Source organism: Mustela nivalis (assembly GCF_964662115.1).
Source record: "Mustela nivalis genome assembly, chromosome: 15".
Lineage (NCBI taxonomy): Eukaryota > Metazoa > Chordata > Mammalia > Carnivora > Mustelidae > Mustela > Mustela nivalis.
In genome coordinates, this window is record NC_139034.1 from 65,208,862 (window position 1) to 65,223,546 (window position 14,685).

At 34.0% G+C, this 14,685-nt stretch overlaps 1 protein-coding gene across 9 annotated transcripts in view; it reads right to left on the reverse strand.

Moving 5' to 3' along the window:
• Positions 1 to 14,685, reverse strand: part of LOC309849073 (uncharacterized protein) — a 414,440-nt gene that overhangs the window by 303,451 nt on the left and 96,304 nt on the right. The window contains exon 3 of one of the 9 annotated variants that reach the window (XR_014303468.1): positions 226 to 318. The exons of the other annotated variants lie outside the window; for them this stretch is intronic. The gene's annotated coding sequence lies outside the window, so the exon portion shown is untranslated. The remainder of the gene's footprint in view (positions 1 to 225; positions 319 to 14,685) is intronic. 9 annotated transcript variants of the gene reach the window in all.

Below are 14,685 nucleotides of genomic sequence, written 5' to 3' on the forward strand. Positions count from 1 at the left end.
GAGATTTTATTTATTTGAACTGAATAAAGAGTTGAGTGGCAGCATGCATATCATCTTTTTAATTTAATCACAAAAATTTATTTTTATCAGTACTGCTGAGAACACTGTTTACAAACATATTGGGCAGCAAATGTGATCAATGAGATTTCATTCTGTTCACCTTGCAAAAAGAGGATACTACTTCTAGAATTCAGTAAGATTCCAAGTCAAAATCATGTTGCTTACTTGCCATGATGTACTTCGTCCTTAGGTCAATGGTGAGGTCACTTATGGCTAGGTCAGCCTCTTCTGTAACTTCACATTTTTATTTTAATGTAACTTAAAAAAAATGAAAAGTTTTTTTTAGGTGTTTGCAAATCTTTGCTGGCTAAAGTGATCAATAAGACTGTACCACCTTTAAGTTATCCATAACATTGGAAAGGTTATGTAATTTATTTAATCCCTTCTTTCAAAGTTGTATTTTAGTCAAAAGGGGTCAAAGTTCATGGGCACCATCCACAATGATGAATTCAGTCTTAAAGAGTAAACTATTTATGTAGTCAAAACATTGCTTAAGTCAGTGGGTATCAAAGTACTAATTCTTGGGTTTCACCCCAGACTTACTAAACTCTGGGGTTAGGACTCAAAACTCTGGTTTAACAAGCCCTATGGGTGATTCTGATACACCCTGCAATTTGAAATTCATGGCTCAAAATAAACGATCTTCTAATTAAGCCTTGCCATAAAAGAACTCCTTTTGGTCAAATTGTTCTACGAAGGGAATTTCTTTTTCTTCTCAAAATAAAGAATAAAAACTTTTACTTGAAGTTCAGTCAAGTTCTTTAAGACTTTCACTCTGGAAATGTAGGAAATTTCTACATATAGATGAAAAGGACACATCTTCCTCCCATTTTATAAAAAGCAATATCATTGATACAGAAAATAATTCAAAGCCTTGGTGTTAATGAAGCTGATGACATTCAGAGTAGTAAACAAGACATTCTAGCAGTGTTAACTGAGATTTTATGACATTATATACAAATGTTGTAAGCAATGATTTTGATGATGTGTGGTGCTACTTTCATCTCTGGAGCCACAAAATCAGATATATTAACAAATATTACAGGTGCTCGCCAAAGTACAAAATCCTCCAATTTTATTATGTTTGAAAATGCCATCCTCAAAGAAAATTCTGACTCATTTAAACTTCTGAGAACATTTAACAAGAACATATGAAACTATGTAAGCCCAAAAGCTGGTCACAAAGAATTAAATGAACATTCTAAACTGCTGAATGTTGAAAGACATTTTAGAATTTATTTCTTCGTGACTAGTTTCAAGATACTAGATCATTTTTAGTAGGTAGGGTGTTACATGTCAAATGGCATCTTATCTACTGTATTTCTTTCTGCCAATCCACAACTTGACTTGGCCACTTTCAGAATAAATAGCTTAACAAAATTGTGCCAAATCATGCGTCGATTTTCTTAGTTTGACTGCATGATAAGCAAATTATAAGATGCTTTAAGGCAAGGACTGGGGCAGATCCAAGATTTAATTAGTGTCCAGCCTTGTTTAAATTGAGCTTATTTTTCACATGTGTTTTCAGGATGGACAGTTATAAAGAGCCCCTTTAGTTCTGCTGGCTCTATGCTTACATTGCTAAATCCATGGCCAAAAAGACTCACTGCAGGTTTTTTACAGCATTTTATTTGCATAGTGACTAAATTCAAGAGATTAGCAACTTCTGTCTCCCTCCTTTCCTTCCATTTCTTCCCTTCCTCTCTTTTGAGTAAATTCAATGTAAAAAATAAAGAAAAGTAGTTCTGGAAAATATCAATGCCTTTCATGTCTATTCCTTAGTATATATCATTCATTTCAAGACAATTATTAACTTTGAGGTATTGAAAATATCAGTTTAAAGCTGATTTGTTATTTAAGCCATATTAATGGGACTCTAACCTTTATTTTCAAAAAACTATCTCCTAAATTTATACATTATTTGCAAAATTTTACAGATATGATAGTCTTTTATGCATTGATGATAGTCTTTTATGCATATATTTTATATGTTAGTTCCTTGTTTTATAAACATTTTTATGCAGCAGAGCCATTTTTAATGAATTATATCTGACTCTCAATAGATGATTTAAGTGAAAATTAACTTCCTCTAATTGAAGCACTGGAAGAAACAAAAGCCCCACCTACACAGTCAAGTCCCCTTTTCAGCCCATGGGACAGCAAGAATACCTAAATGTCTACAGGAAATCTCTGTATCTGTTTAACAGCCCCATTTAAAATCAGTTTTAGAACAATGTAAAAGTAAAAATTGTTATATATAGGGTCCTGGGATCAAGCCCCGCATCGGGCTCTCTGCTAGGCGGGGAACCTGCTTCCTCCTCTCTCTCTGCCTGCCTCTCTGCCTACTTGTGATCTCTGTCTGTCAGATAAATAAATAAAATCTTTTTTTTAAAAGTTATATTTAAAATTAATAATAATAATTAATATGTACTCACTGTACATCATAAATTGGGCTCTGACAGTCTATTTAGCTGTCCTATTTCACTTAATTCTTACAAAATCCTTTGAGAAATGATTATCCCTCTTTTACAGACAAGCAACTGCATCTTAACAAGGTTAAATAACTTGCTTGTATTTACCAATAGAGGAATATAACTGTTAGGAGAACCATAGTGAATTTTCAGTCAATACTAATACTAAGCAGATTTTAAGGCATGGATCAGAAAACCAAAGTGAATCCAGAACATATGAAACCTCACGGAGGTGAGGGAAACTACAAAAGAAGACAAACAAAACACATTATATTTGTGAAATGTCTACAGATTAGGCATCAGGTTATAAAGCCTATCTGAGTAAGATCCCTAGATACCAACAGGTAGAGCAGCAAAATAGGCTCATTGATTTGTTGCAACAAGGTAGACAGCACACCACAGGCCCATGAGGTGTTCATGTTTGAGTGTGGTTGGAGTAGGAAAGATTTCTGGTAACTTCTGAATTTGCTATGATTGATTCTAAGGCACAGTGAGTACAGGAAGGATCAACTCTGGACTGACTGCAATTTCTAAGGTGAAAGTAAGAAAAGTAGATTTGAGCCCTGCTGACTAAGGTGATGGAAGCTAACAATTAAGTGTCTCACTGCCCTTGATTCACAAAGTGAAAATGGCAAAGCAGGATGATAGTCACTCAAAGAAGGGAAGTCATTTTGACACCATACAGCAGCAATGAGAGAAGTATTATTTCCTGTTAACTGTTAACGTTAAGCTGGCCTTATCAATGTCTGTTGTTACAGTCTGCTTAACTGCAGAACTGATGTTTACTGTTTCAGCCCTGAGAAGGTTTTTTTTTTTTTTTACTCTTTCAGATTCAGGCTGGCTTTTTGTTTGTTTGTTTGTTTTGTTTTGTTTTACTTCTTCAGAACTCACAATCTTTTTATTATTTAAAAGGTGGAGTCTAGAACTAGAGAGTCCGGAAGTTAACTCTGCCCCTTCTGGTCACTTCTAGATTGAGTGACTGTGAGAAATTCTCATAACCTCTAGGTGCTTCAGTTTTCTTATAAGTGAAATTGGTAAAATAATTACACTTTTGTCAATATTTGAAACGTAAATTTAGTACCGAATCCAACATTTAGTAAATGCTACATTAAGTGCTAGTAGTATATTAATCATACTCAGCTGTAGGTAAAGTATTCTTAATGCTCACAAAATATTTGTGATGCAGACAACTTTTGCATTATGCATGGAAATACAATGCAATTCATTGTATATACAAGGACCATAAAACAAATGTGAAGGGCAAAGGCACAGATACCACAATACTTAGATCTTCAGATTTCAATCTGTTTTTCTTTTCCCTATTCCAAAGAAGAGTCTTACTGCCAGATCGTATTATATACAACAATGTGGATGGAAATCTAACTAAAACAGTATGTTCTTGGCTTAATAAGAACTCAGGGAAGGCTAGAAAACTTTTTATAGATCTAAAACTATGATCAATGTGTACAGTCCGTGTCTACTCATGAGTATGACTACACTTCAGGCAAGGAAACTGAGGTTCTAAGAGGTTATATAAGTTTTATTTTCATTATCTCACAGCTTTCCTCAATTTATAATACAAAATCAGTGATTAAGCCAGTACAAACATGAGAATATCCTGAAAAAAGAAAATTATATAAAAATTTCTATATAAGGTAAAACTGGATTATATCTTTGGGACAGAATAGATTAAGTTTCTAATTTGATAGTAGAAAAAATAAATAATGTGCAGTTAAAGAACAAACTTACTCTTTTGTGTAGAGTTGATGTAATAAGCAATCAAGAATGAAACCACTAATTGCATGTAGGTTGGAAAATCTATATATAGAGAGAACCTTGAACAACCGGGGGTTGGGAACACCAACCCCTGTGCAGTCAAAAATCCGGGTAGAACTTTCAACTGCCCCAAAACTTAACTCCTAATAGCCTACAGTTGATCAGAGGACTTAAAAACAACATAAATTGTAGATTAACTCATGTTTAGAACTGTATTCTTATAATAAGGTGAGCTAGAGAAAAAAAGTTAGGAAAATCATAAGGAAAAGAAAATATTTTATAGTACTCTATCGTATTTATTGGAAAAAGTCTGCATAAGTGGACCCATGCAGTTCAAACCAATTTTGTTCAAGGGTTAACTGTATTTAAAAGCATAAACAAGGTTACTTATAAGTATATATATATTTTTTCTGAGACTTAATTTGTGCAAGCCTTTCTAAAGTAGAAAAAAATTAAAAATTGGATAATTGGGCAAAATATGGAGTTAAAAATATTAAAGACAAGTAAAAAAAACCCAGAAACTGCATTGGATAATATAATGACTATAGAGTATGATGGAATTCTCTTAATATGAGAATTTTGACATAAACTATTACAAGACTCTGGGGGAGGAGTGACTATATGTAGTACATTTCGACAGAATCTAATGTAATATAAAATAAGATCCATATTCTTGTCAGTAGATTATGTTTTTTCTCCTAAATCATTCCTAATGACTGTTACATACAACTCATATATTTTTCATAGTAGGTTTAAAGGCTATAAAACAGTCATAATTTTATTCATCTTTTGATTATATTTTTACTTTCTTGGCTCAGCTCATTTTTCTTCTTTTCAAGGAAATCCTAAGACTGACTCATCAGATTAAAAATATATATATACATATATACTTCTTTGGTACCAAATTGTGAAACTAAGGATTTTGCTCTGTCTGTTCAAGAAGCTTGGAAAAAAAGAGATCAGAACTCTCTGTGGTTGCAACAATATGTAGCACATTAAAGGAAGCACAAAGAGAATTATTCTCATTACATTTGCCACTTCTCTTCACAAATCCTTCCTCTTAAACATTTCTGAAGAGAGTTTCCCGGTACTCCTTTTTAATAGGATTTTTTTCCCCTATAAAAGATTTCTAGATTGCTCTGTTTTCGGAAAAGAAGCAAAAAATCTTAACAGGGGGAAGGGAGGGCAATTTTCTGATCTTCTTGCCTGAAGAACAGATGACTTACCCTTCCAATGACTCCTGTGATTAGGGAAAATAAATGAGCATAGTGCAGCAGGCTTTCAAATACTCCATTTTCCTGTCATTATGGCATGCTAAGCTTAACATTTCTAATTATATACATCTATAATTTTAATTCAAGACTCTTGTCCTTTAGTGAAAGAATCTAGCTTTCTCAATCTTAGTTAGTGACAAAAAAATAAATTTTCCTAATCTGATTCTAAATTAGATTAATTGAAAACCCACTGAATTGTACTGAATAAAAGATTACATTCATCTAAACTATCACTAGATGAAACAATATTTTTTTCATGTGGTCTATGATTATTTATCTAATTATAAATTTTCTTTATGCATGTACTACTCCTCCTCAAGCTTAGACTTCTTACCTCCTTTTCGAAAATCATTTTTACTCAACTTCAACTTCTCTGATTAAATGTTATAAACTAAACTAAGCCAATTTTGACATGAATAACTTTTAGTGTCGTTTATTTGTAAATAATTAAAATTCTTTAAAAGGGATGAAGTTAAGTATGTCCCTACAACCTTTCTATCAGCTTATAATTAAAACAATTCTCAGACCACATCCCATCATACATACAGTTATTAAGCAAATACATAATAAGAGGCACAGAATATTTCATAAAACCTATATTCTAAATTGAAGAAATCCCATCTCCTTACTGTTTTGGCTATCTGAACGCAATTTTTATGAAACTGTTGATAGTCACATGCCCGATAATCTTCAAGAAGGAGGATTCTCTGATTTTGATTACTGGGAAATGGCAAACTGAAATTCTCCAATTTAGTGTCTATATGTAGAATTCTTTATGGATACAATTTTATCTTTCTTCCAGCTTCTTAGGTAATTCTTAGATTCTTATGCTTGTAAATATAAGGTTGGGATATGTCCATGAAATATCTTAGCCATTTTACACTTATTAACTATCATAAATTTCATCAGAGAGAGAGAGTGAGCCAATTTCTAACACCTACTGAACTAATTTAAGATTGACTAATTTGACCAGCTGATCAGCTCTGAAGTGGGACAGATAGCGAGCCTTAAAGTGTAGCTTACATCAACCCACCTTTTTATATTGTGCTGTCCTGGTTGATTTGTTTTAAATTAAATTCTAGCTTTTATAACCTTTAGTTGGCATATTGCCTTCTCTAAGAAGAACCTTCCTCTAAAGTAAAACAGAAAAGAAAATCAGTTATTTATTACTTTACATGAGTTTATTTTCCACTATAAGGGTTATTATATGATTATATAGTTAGGGGCTCATCACCTATAACTATTAAAAATTATTGCAGTAAATTTTCCAAGAGCTTGTGCTTAAATGTTGGATAGCAATATTGCAGTTGTATGAGGAAGACAAAGTCAACTACTAATTGTCTGTAAAAGACCCTCAAAGGCTCACTGGTTTTACTACTTAGAGATTGGGACTCGTAAAGGAGAAACTGACATGAACTAAATCTAAGAGATCCTGTCAGGGAAATAGTAGACTGGTCACCTTGCTCAGATATGTAGCTGGACCTAAATCTAAAAACACATCGTTAAGACGAAAAAATAAATATTTGAGATTTACCAGAACAGGCACTGTCAAAGAGGAAGAAAAATCACTTAAACATAAGAAATCAAGCCAGAATGCCCAGGTCAGTCTTGGACACAATAACAAGGACTAAGTACTTAGAAACCTATCAAACTTCAAGAATGTGTAGAGGTAGCAGGAAAGCAAGGATTTTCACACATAAAAAGTGGTACAAATTCATTCAGACAAGCAGGTGGTTCTTCAGCTATCTTTATCCTGATTACTGCCAGCACAATGTTTTCGCTCTCTGATCTTAAAGTTTTCTCAAATGGCGTCTAAGAGACAGCAAAAAAAATTAACAGCAAGATGCAAATCTTGTTTCCTGAAAATGTGATTCTTCCATGCAATCTCTTTAATCTTTTGATATCTCTCCACTGGGTAAAAAGCTGCTTTTGCATCTACCAAAAATTTCAGTAACAATCTAAGAATATCCCTAATTGATGCTCCTTCTTTTTAGTCTTAACTGGAAATTAGACAGAAGTGATAAAAATCATTTAATTTAAATATATAGGTATTCAATGGATATAGAGGTGAGAGAATTTGTTTCCTTGCATATAAGGAAGTAACTAAAATAATTTCTACTTTATGTAATACTATTAAAATTGAGAAAATGATCTATTTACTGATCCTCTTTTGTAGCCAATTCTATTCAATTCTGTTGGACAGTCTAAATACCCACTAGTGCCTACTATGTTAATCTCCAAAGTACAATGATAAATAATGTGCAGTCCTAGACTTTGAAAATTTTACTTCACCTACCACATAGATTTCTGACAATATAACAGGTTAATACAAGATTCATTCTTTTACATTTAATGAATTCTAGGTAGTTTGATTTTTATTAAAGTAATTGTAACAAAAATGGCTACTATGTTTAATGAATGATCATGTTATACTATTATGTGCCTACAATAGTGCTTAAAAAATAGGTCAATTCTTGCAATTATTTTATAAAGTAGATACTACTATTATTACATTTTACATGTTCAGAGAGGTTAAAGTCATTTTCTTCTGGTCACACAAACCAGTAGTAGACAGGAGAAATTAACCAGATGTTGTACCCACCCACCCATGTTATCTGATTCTAAATTAATCCTATTACCATCTACTAAATCATTTTTTCTGTTTTTCTGAAAAGTACATATTAAATAAGTACAGACACAGCTCAAAGAACTTATAATGCATCTGTGAGCAAAGACAAAAAGTACTGCCTTTCTAAAGCATATTTATAGAGATCATGATATTAAACAAGAAACAAAACTAAAAATAAATAATGGCATATTACATTAGATGGTGATAAGTGCAATGAAAAATTATGCAGCCAGATATGTGAAATTTGGGAGAGGGAGATTATAATTTAAATAGAGTGTTCATTGCAGCAAGGATTCTTAAGCAGAGACTTGAAAGATGTGTAGAATAAAGATACAGATATCCAGGGGAAAAAAAGTTCCAGGTAAAGGAATCAGCACAAAGTCTCCAAGTGGGGGATTTGTCTGGAATATCTGAGGAATCACCAAAATAAATAAATAAATAAATAAATAAATAAATAAAAATCAGTGTGGATCCAGTGGTGTGAGAGAGATAGTAGTGGGAAAAGTAAAAGAGACAAAGGAAGAAAGTTAATATAGAGGCTTTCAGGGCTTGGTGTGGTTTTACTAGTTTTCCCAAAGAGCAACAGGGATATATGAAAGCATTTTGAGGGTGAGAATGACATGATCTGTTTGATCAATCTTACAAACATGTTGAGAAAAAACTTGAAGTGGGATGTATGTGGATATATGTGGCAGGGATGGAACTGTAGAGCAAGTTAGGAGGTTGCGGCAGAATCTAGGCAAAAGACCTTAATGGTAGCAGCAGGGTAGTTAGGGAGAAACTGTCTGAGTCAGAATTTATTTGATATTAGAGCCAACAGGAAAATTGGGCAGGTTGGTTTTGAGACAAAGAGAGAGAAATTAACATTAAATCCAAGTTTCAGTCCACAACAAGCAGAAATACTAAGTTACCATCAACTGAGAAGGATGGTAAAAAAGGTGGCTGGAGAATCTTTTTGTCTTTTCTTTTGGGGATGGAGGGTATGAACATTAAGGGTTCAATTTTTAATATATTTAAGTTTCAGTAGTGGAAATATCAAGTAGGCTTCTGTATATACGTTTGGAAAGAGAGGACTAAGGTTGAAGATGTATATTTGAGAATTAATACATAGATTTATTTACATCATAGACTTTAAAATCCTCAGATTGCAGGATATTAGAGAAAGTAAGTACAGATAGATAAGAAATGAGATTCCCAAACTGAGCTGTGGTCATTATCAAGTTGGGAGAGAAGAGAAACCACCATGAAGACTTAGCAATAACAAAAAGTAAGCAACAAGATGAAAATCAAACAACAATGAGAACAACAGTGGATGCCCTGGAAGACTAAGAAAGATAGCTTAGTCTGCCAAGGGAAAAATGGGTTATTGACAACATCATATATGACTACTGAGCCCTGTGAATACTGGATTCAGTGACTAGAGCTGCAGGTGACAGTGAAAAAGCATTTTTCAGTCAAGGGATGAGAGTGGAAGACTGAATGGCATAGGTTCAAATAAAACTGCAGTGAGAAGAAAGAATCTGCAAATATAAACATATCCTTTGAACTGTTTTACTGTAAAGCTAACCAAGGAAATGGTGTATTAGATGTCTGTGGGAAGTGGGGTCAGGTTGTTTTTTTTTTTAACTGGAGAAATAACATCATTTTATATAAGGAAATAAATAATTTAATAGAGAAGGAAAATGTGATGATTTAAGTCAGATGGAAAGGAATTGCTAGAGCAATGTTCTTGAGTAAGTGTGATCAATATGAACAGAAGTATGAACTATTGATAGGAATATGAACAGCTAATCTATAGCAAAAGACAAACAGGATGGGAGTGTGTCTGCAGTTAGATGTTTTTGGAGAAACCTGTGGAAGCTCTCTTCTGATTACTTAATTTTGTGAAGAAGAGTAAGGTTGAAAATGGGGTAGAAGTGTTGAAGACAGGAACAGGTGTCAGAGCTATCTAAGAGAGTAGGTCAATGACTGGATTAGAGGAATACAGAATGACTACAGGGAAGCATTAAAATCCTTCAAAGTTTATAATCAGGAATTTAAAGTAGATTAGAATTTTGTGGCTGTATATTTTCCCACAGCCACACTGAGCTGCATGGATACAAGGGTGAGGTAGGCAGAGGGTTGAATTTAAAACGGGTTGTGGTTTGGTTAACTGAGTATGACGAAGAATGAGAGAGGCAGGGTAGCTGCGGTGTTAGTTTTATAATGATTGATCATGGTATTTAAACTGGTTAAGGACAGATGAAAGGACATCAGTGAGTTGAGTGACAGCAAAACGCCGACAGAAGCACATTAATGGCATCCTGGTAGAGGAAGCTCACAGGAATCAAAAGAGGCAGTGTTCAGAGAGAGGGCTGCATATAGCAGAGACAGTGGAGGGTTGATTTTTTGAGAGTGACAAGGATGACAGTAGCAGTGAGTGGCAGAAGTAGGATAAAGGTGAAGACGGAGGAGAGTTCAATAAACGGAGTTCTAGAAGAATCATCCAGGTATATTGAAGTCACTAATATTTTTAGGGAGACATGTATGAGGATAACCTGAAAGTCAATATAAGGTACATGGAGCTATGCATCACACATTGAATCATTAAATTCTTAATTACGTAGCTTGCCTTAAAAGCAAGGTATACTGTTTTACATAGTGTTCTGCGAACAATGTAAAATTACAAAGGAAAATATTCATACGTTTCCTGCACAGAGGTTTATCTTGTATCCTTTAAATGTGTAATTCCATGCCTGCTATGTTTTTCAAGCATCTTCAGTATTATATTCAACTATGCTTTCCTGAACCTTCACCTTTTTTTAGTTCAAATGATTTCCACATTATTTAATACTTTTCCATGAATGACTCTGCTTTTCTAATATGTTTAGTTAAAAACTGATACTGTTTATCCATTTCAGTTCTCAGGTGCTTGGTTTCTTGCTTCTACAGCTGCTTTTTGATTGCCTCACCCCTCTGATGTGAGCAAGAAAGCAAGGCTAAAATGAAAAACACAGAGTTCACATTCACACTCCTTTTCCCTGAATCCTGGCATTTTTCCAGCCACCTACTCCCTTGTTGCAGTTCACAGTAATTTGATCTCACTCTAAATGAAGAAAGTAAAATTTTCAGTTTAATTTAGAGTACATAAGATTAGAAATAAGAAGCACTATACAATTAAAAATAAGAAAAAAAACCCTCAGCCAATCTGGTAAAAGAAACCGACATATCAGAGGGCAAATAAGAAAGTCACATCTTGTCCCATAGTGTTCTATTTCATTCCACAATGAGGCCCTGCAATAGATTTTACTTCTCTTTTGGGAAATAAGTTTTCCTTTCCAGAAGAACAAATATATATGATATGTGGTTGACAAGCTGCCCAATAACCCATAGCTATTTATTGCCAAGAATTCCATGCAAAGCAAACTAATACTATCAGAGCTTAAGATCCCATGTACTACAAGATTGATGAGCTTTTTTGGAGAGGTTCCTAAAAATACAGTGATGTGATATTTAATATATGCAGCCAATTTCTATTCCTGGTGAGTTCCCCAATTACCTGGCTTGATCACTCTGCATTCTAAAACACATAGCAAATCTTCAAGAGTAATCCATAACAAATTCTTTAGCTCAAATCAATAAAACATATTTTAAAATATTCTGCTTTCATTTCTTAATTTTGCGTAGTTTAGAGCTATACAGTTCTATATATCTACAAAATAATACCACTCTCTTTATGGCTCTTGCCCCAAAATACCTTTCTGTACTTTGCTTTCACATCATTTCTAACAGAGCTCTTTATCTTCCTTTTTTCTTTAGTTTTATTAGTGAGTCAAAATACGAACCCCTTAAATGGGTTCCTACACCTCTGCCCTTAGAAAACTTGATTTTGACAATAACACCATGGCTGATTTTATATTTTCTAATTTAGTTGTTCTCCTTTCCTCAGAAAAGTACCTAAAATTATAACATGAATTTTAGTTCCGTTTGCTTAAATGGAGAAGGCTCATGGGTGCAAACAGTAGAGTGATAATTTCCTTGCTTAATTTCTCAAAACCTACCCCTTAGAATTTGGATGCAATGCTAAATATTCCTCTTCCTGAATTCATAGCTTTGCTAGAGGAGACTATTTTGTACTTTGAACAAAGGAGAGAAAGCCAATGAAATTAGAAATACTCATTAACGTGGACACATGTACTACATATACTACAGAAATTGATGTATCTTCTTTGAGGTCAGATATTGGCTCCTTCCCAAGGGGTTAAACCCATTGCTTTTCCTACTCCAAGTATGTACAAAGAAGAAAGGATCGATTTCTTAGTTTTCATCTTGCCTATTTAACTATAGTTATTTGATGTACTGTATCTTGGCTAACCAAACATAAAAAAAGAGATATTTCTGTCTATTAAAATAAATATGTAAATAAATAAATAAATCTAAAAAAAAAAAAAAAAAACCCAAACACCAGAATTTACTCTTCTATATAGTTAGAAATCAGATAAAATTACCTCTTACGAGATCAGGTGATAAAATATCCTTTGAGGATCACAAGTAGCAAAGCCGTTTGAGCTACTGTGGGAAGACAAGCTCTCTCTGGGCTGGAATCCCTTGACCGGATGTGGAGAAGAGAGGCCATTCATCCTGTATTTTAAACTTGACTCTGGCTGAGTGAAGCTAGAGCTGAATTCTTCCTCCCTATTTCCATTTTTCTTACATGAAATATCAATAGTGTTCCAACTTTATTCTTTTTTCTTTAGCAAATATTTTGGATATGTGAGGCAGAGGATAAGTTTATATCTGATGGAGAGGAAGGGGCTGTACTGGTTGTTCTTAAGGTGTAAATTACTCTTAGGATTGAAAATCACTTTGGATCTCTACCATTAAATATACTTTAGTTAACAATCTTTTTTTTTTTTTTTAATTTGAGGCTGTATATAGTTTTTAAATATATATGCTCCATCTTTTTTAATTTTTAAGATTTTATTTATTTGAGAAAAAGAGAGAGCATGGGAGGAGGGGCAGAGGGAGAAGCAGATTCCCCATGAGCAGGGAGCCTGACATGGGGCTTGATCCCAGGATTCTGGGAACATGACCTGAGCTAAAGGCAGATGCTTAGAGGACTGAGCCACCCAGGTGCCCCTACTATATGCTTCTTCTTATAAATATATCTATCTCTTATGCTGATTATTAAATTCAAGTTCTTTTTTCGTAATTCTGTAGGTATTTAAAAGATGAAAACAGGGGTGCCTGGGTAGCTCAGTGGGTTAAAGCCTCTGCCTTCGGCTCAGGTCATGATCCCAGGGTCCTGGGATCGAGCCCTGCATCGGGCTGTCTGCTCAGCAGGGAGCCTGCTTCCTCCTCTCTCTCTGCCTGCCTCTCTGCCTACTTGTAATCTCTGTCTGTCAAATAAAATAAATAAAATCTTAAAAAAAAAATAAAAGGTGAAAACAAACTGTTCTCTATATATTTGCCTGTGAATAGGAAACATTTAGAAACCACATTCATTTGGATGCATTAAATAATGCTTATTTTATATTGTTTTAATATTTGAATAGTAGTTTAATTTTTTATAGCTATGAATTCGTGTGAATTCCCATTAATCAAAATGTAGCTTGATGGATCTATTTGTATCTACTGTTGTATAACAAATAACTCCACAATTTAGCAGCTTAAAACAAAACATTGATTTTGTCTCATTTTCTGAGCATCAGGAATGTAGAAGTAGCTGAAGTCTGCCTCAGGGTTTCTCACGAGATTTTAGTCAAACAATGCACTAGTCAGTGCTGCAGTTATCCCAAGGCTGGTCTAAGATAGCAAGCTCCCCCTTACATGTCTGTTGGCAAGGCAACATGTTCTTCATGGCTATTCACCAGAGACTTTAGCTCTCCCTCCTGTGAGGGTCTCATTAAGGCTTTTTACAACATGGCAGCTTACCTCCTCCAGAAGGAAGGAGGGAGAGGTGGGGCAGGGAAGCATGGATGAAGGGGAAACCCTAAGATGGAGACCACAGTTTTTTATAACCTAAGTTCAAAAGTAATGTGCTATCATGAAAGTATACACTATATTTACAGTAGTACAAAGTATATATATTGAACAAGCAGATCAACCTGAATACAGTGTGAAAGGAAATTACACAAGAATATGAATGGCAAACAGTGGGGATCCTGGGCCAATTTGAAAGCTGGCTACTATAGTTAGATATACAGCTAAATCTGTCTTATTCACTTCTGAAATTAGAGAATTTGTACTTATGACAAAGTAGCAAAATAAAACTTGTGTGTGCATGATTAAACTATAAATGAAATTAGGATCACTTGGAAAATTAAAACATGTTTACTTGCAATAAGTGCATTATTCAGCATGCAAACTTTAAACATTGGGATACAAAAGGTAACTGACAACTTCACAATTTTAAATCTCTTTTTAAAAATAGAAATTAAATTACTTCTTTGAAATAATTAAATAGAGTTATATGAAGTCCATATCAGGTATGTAG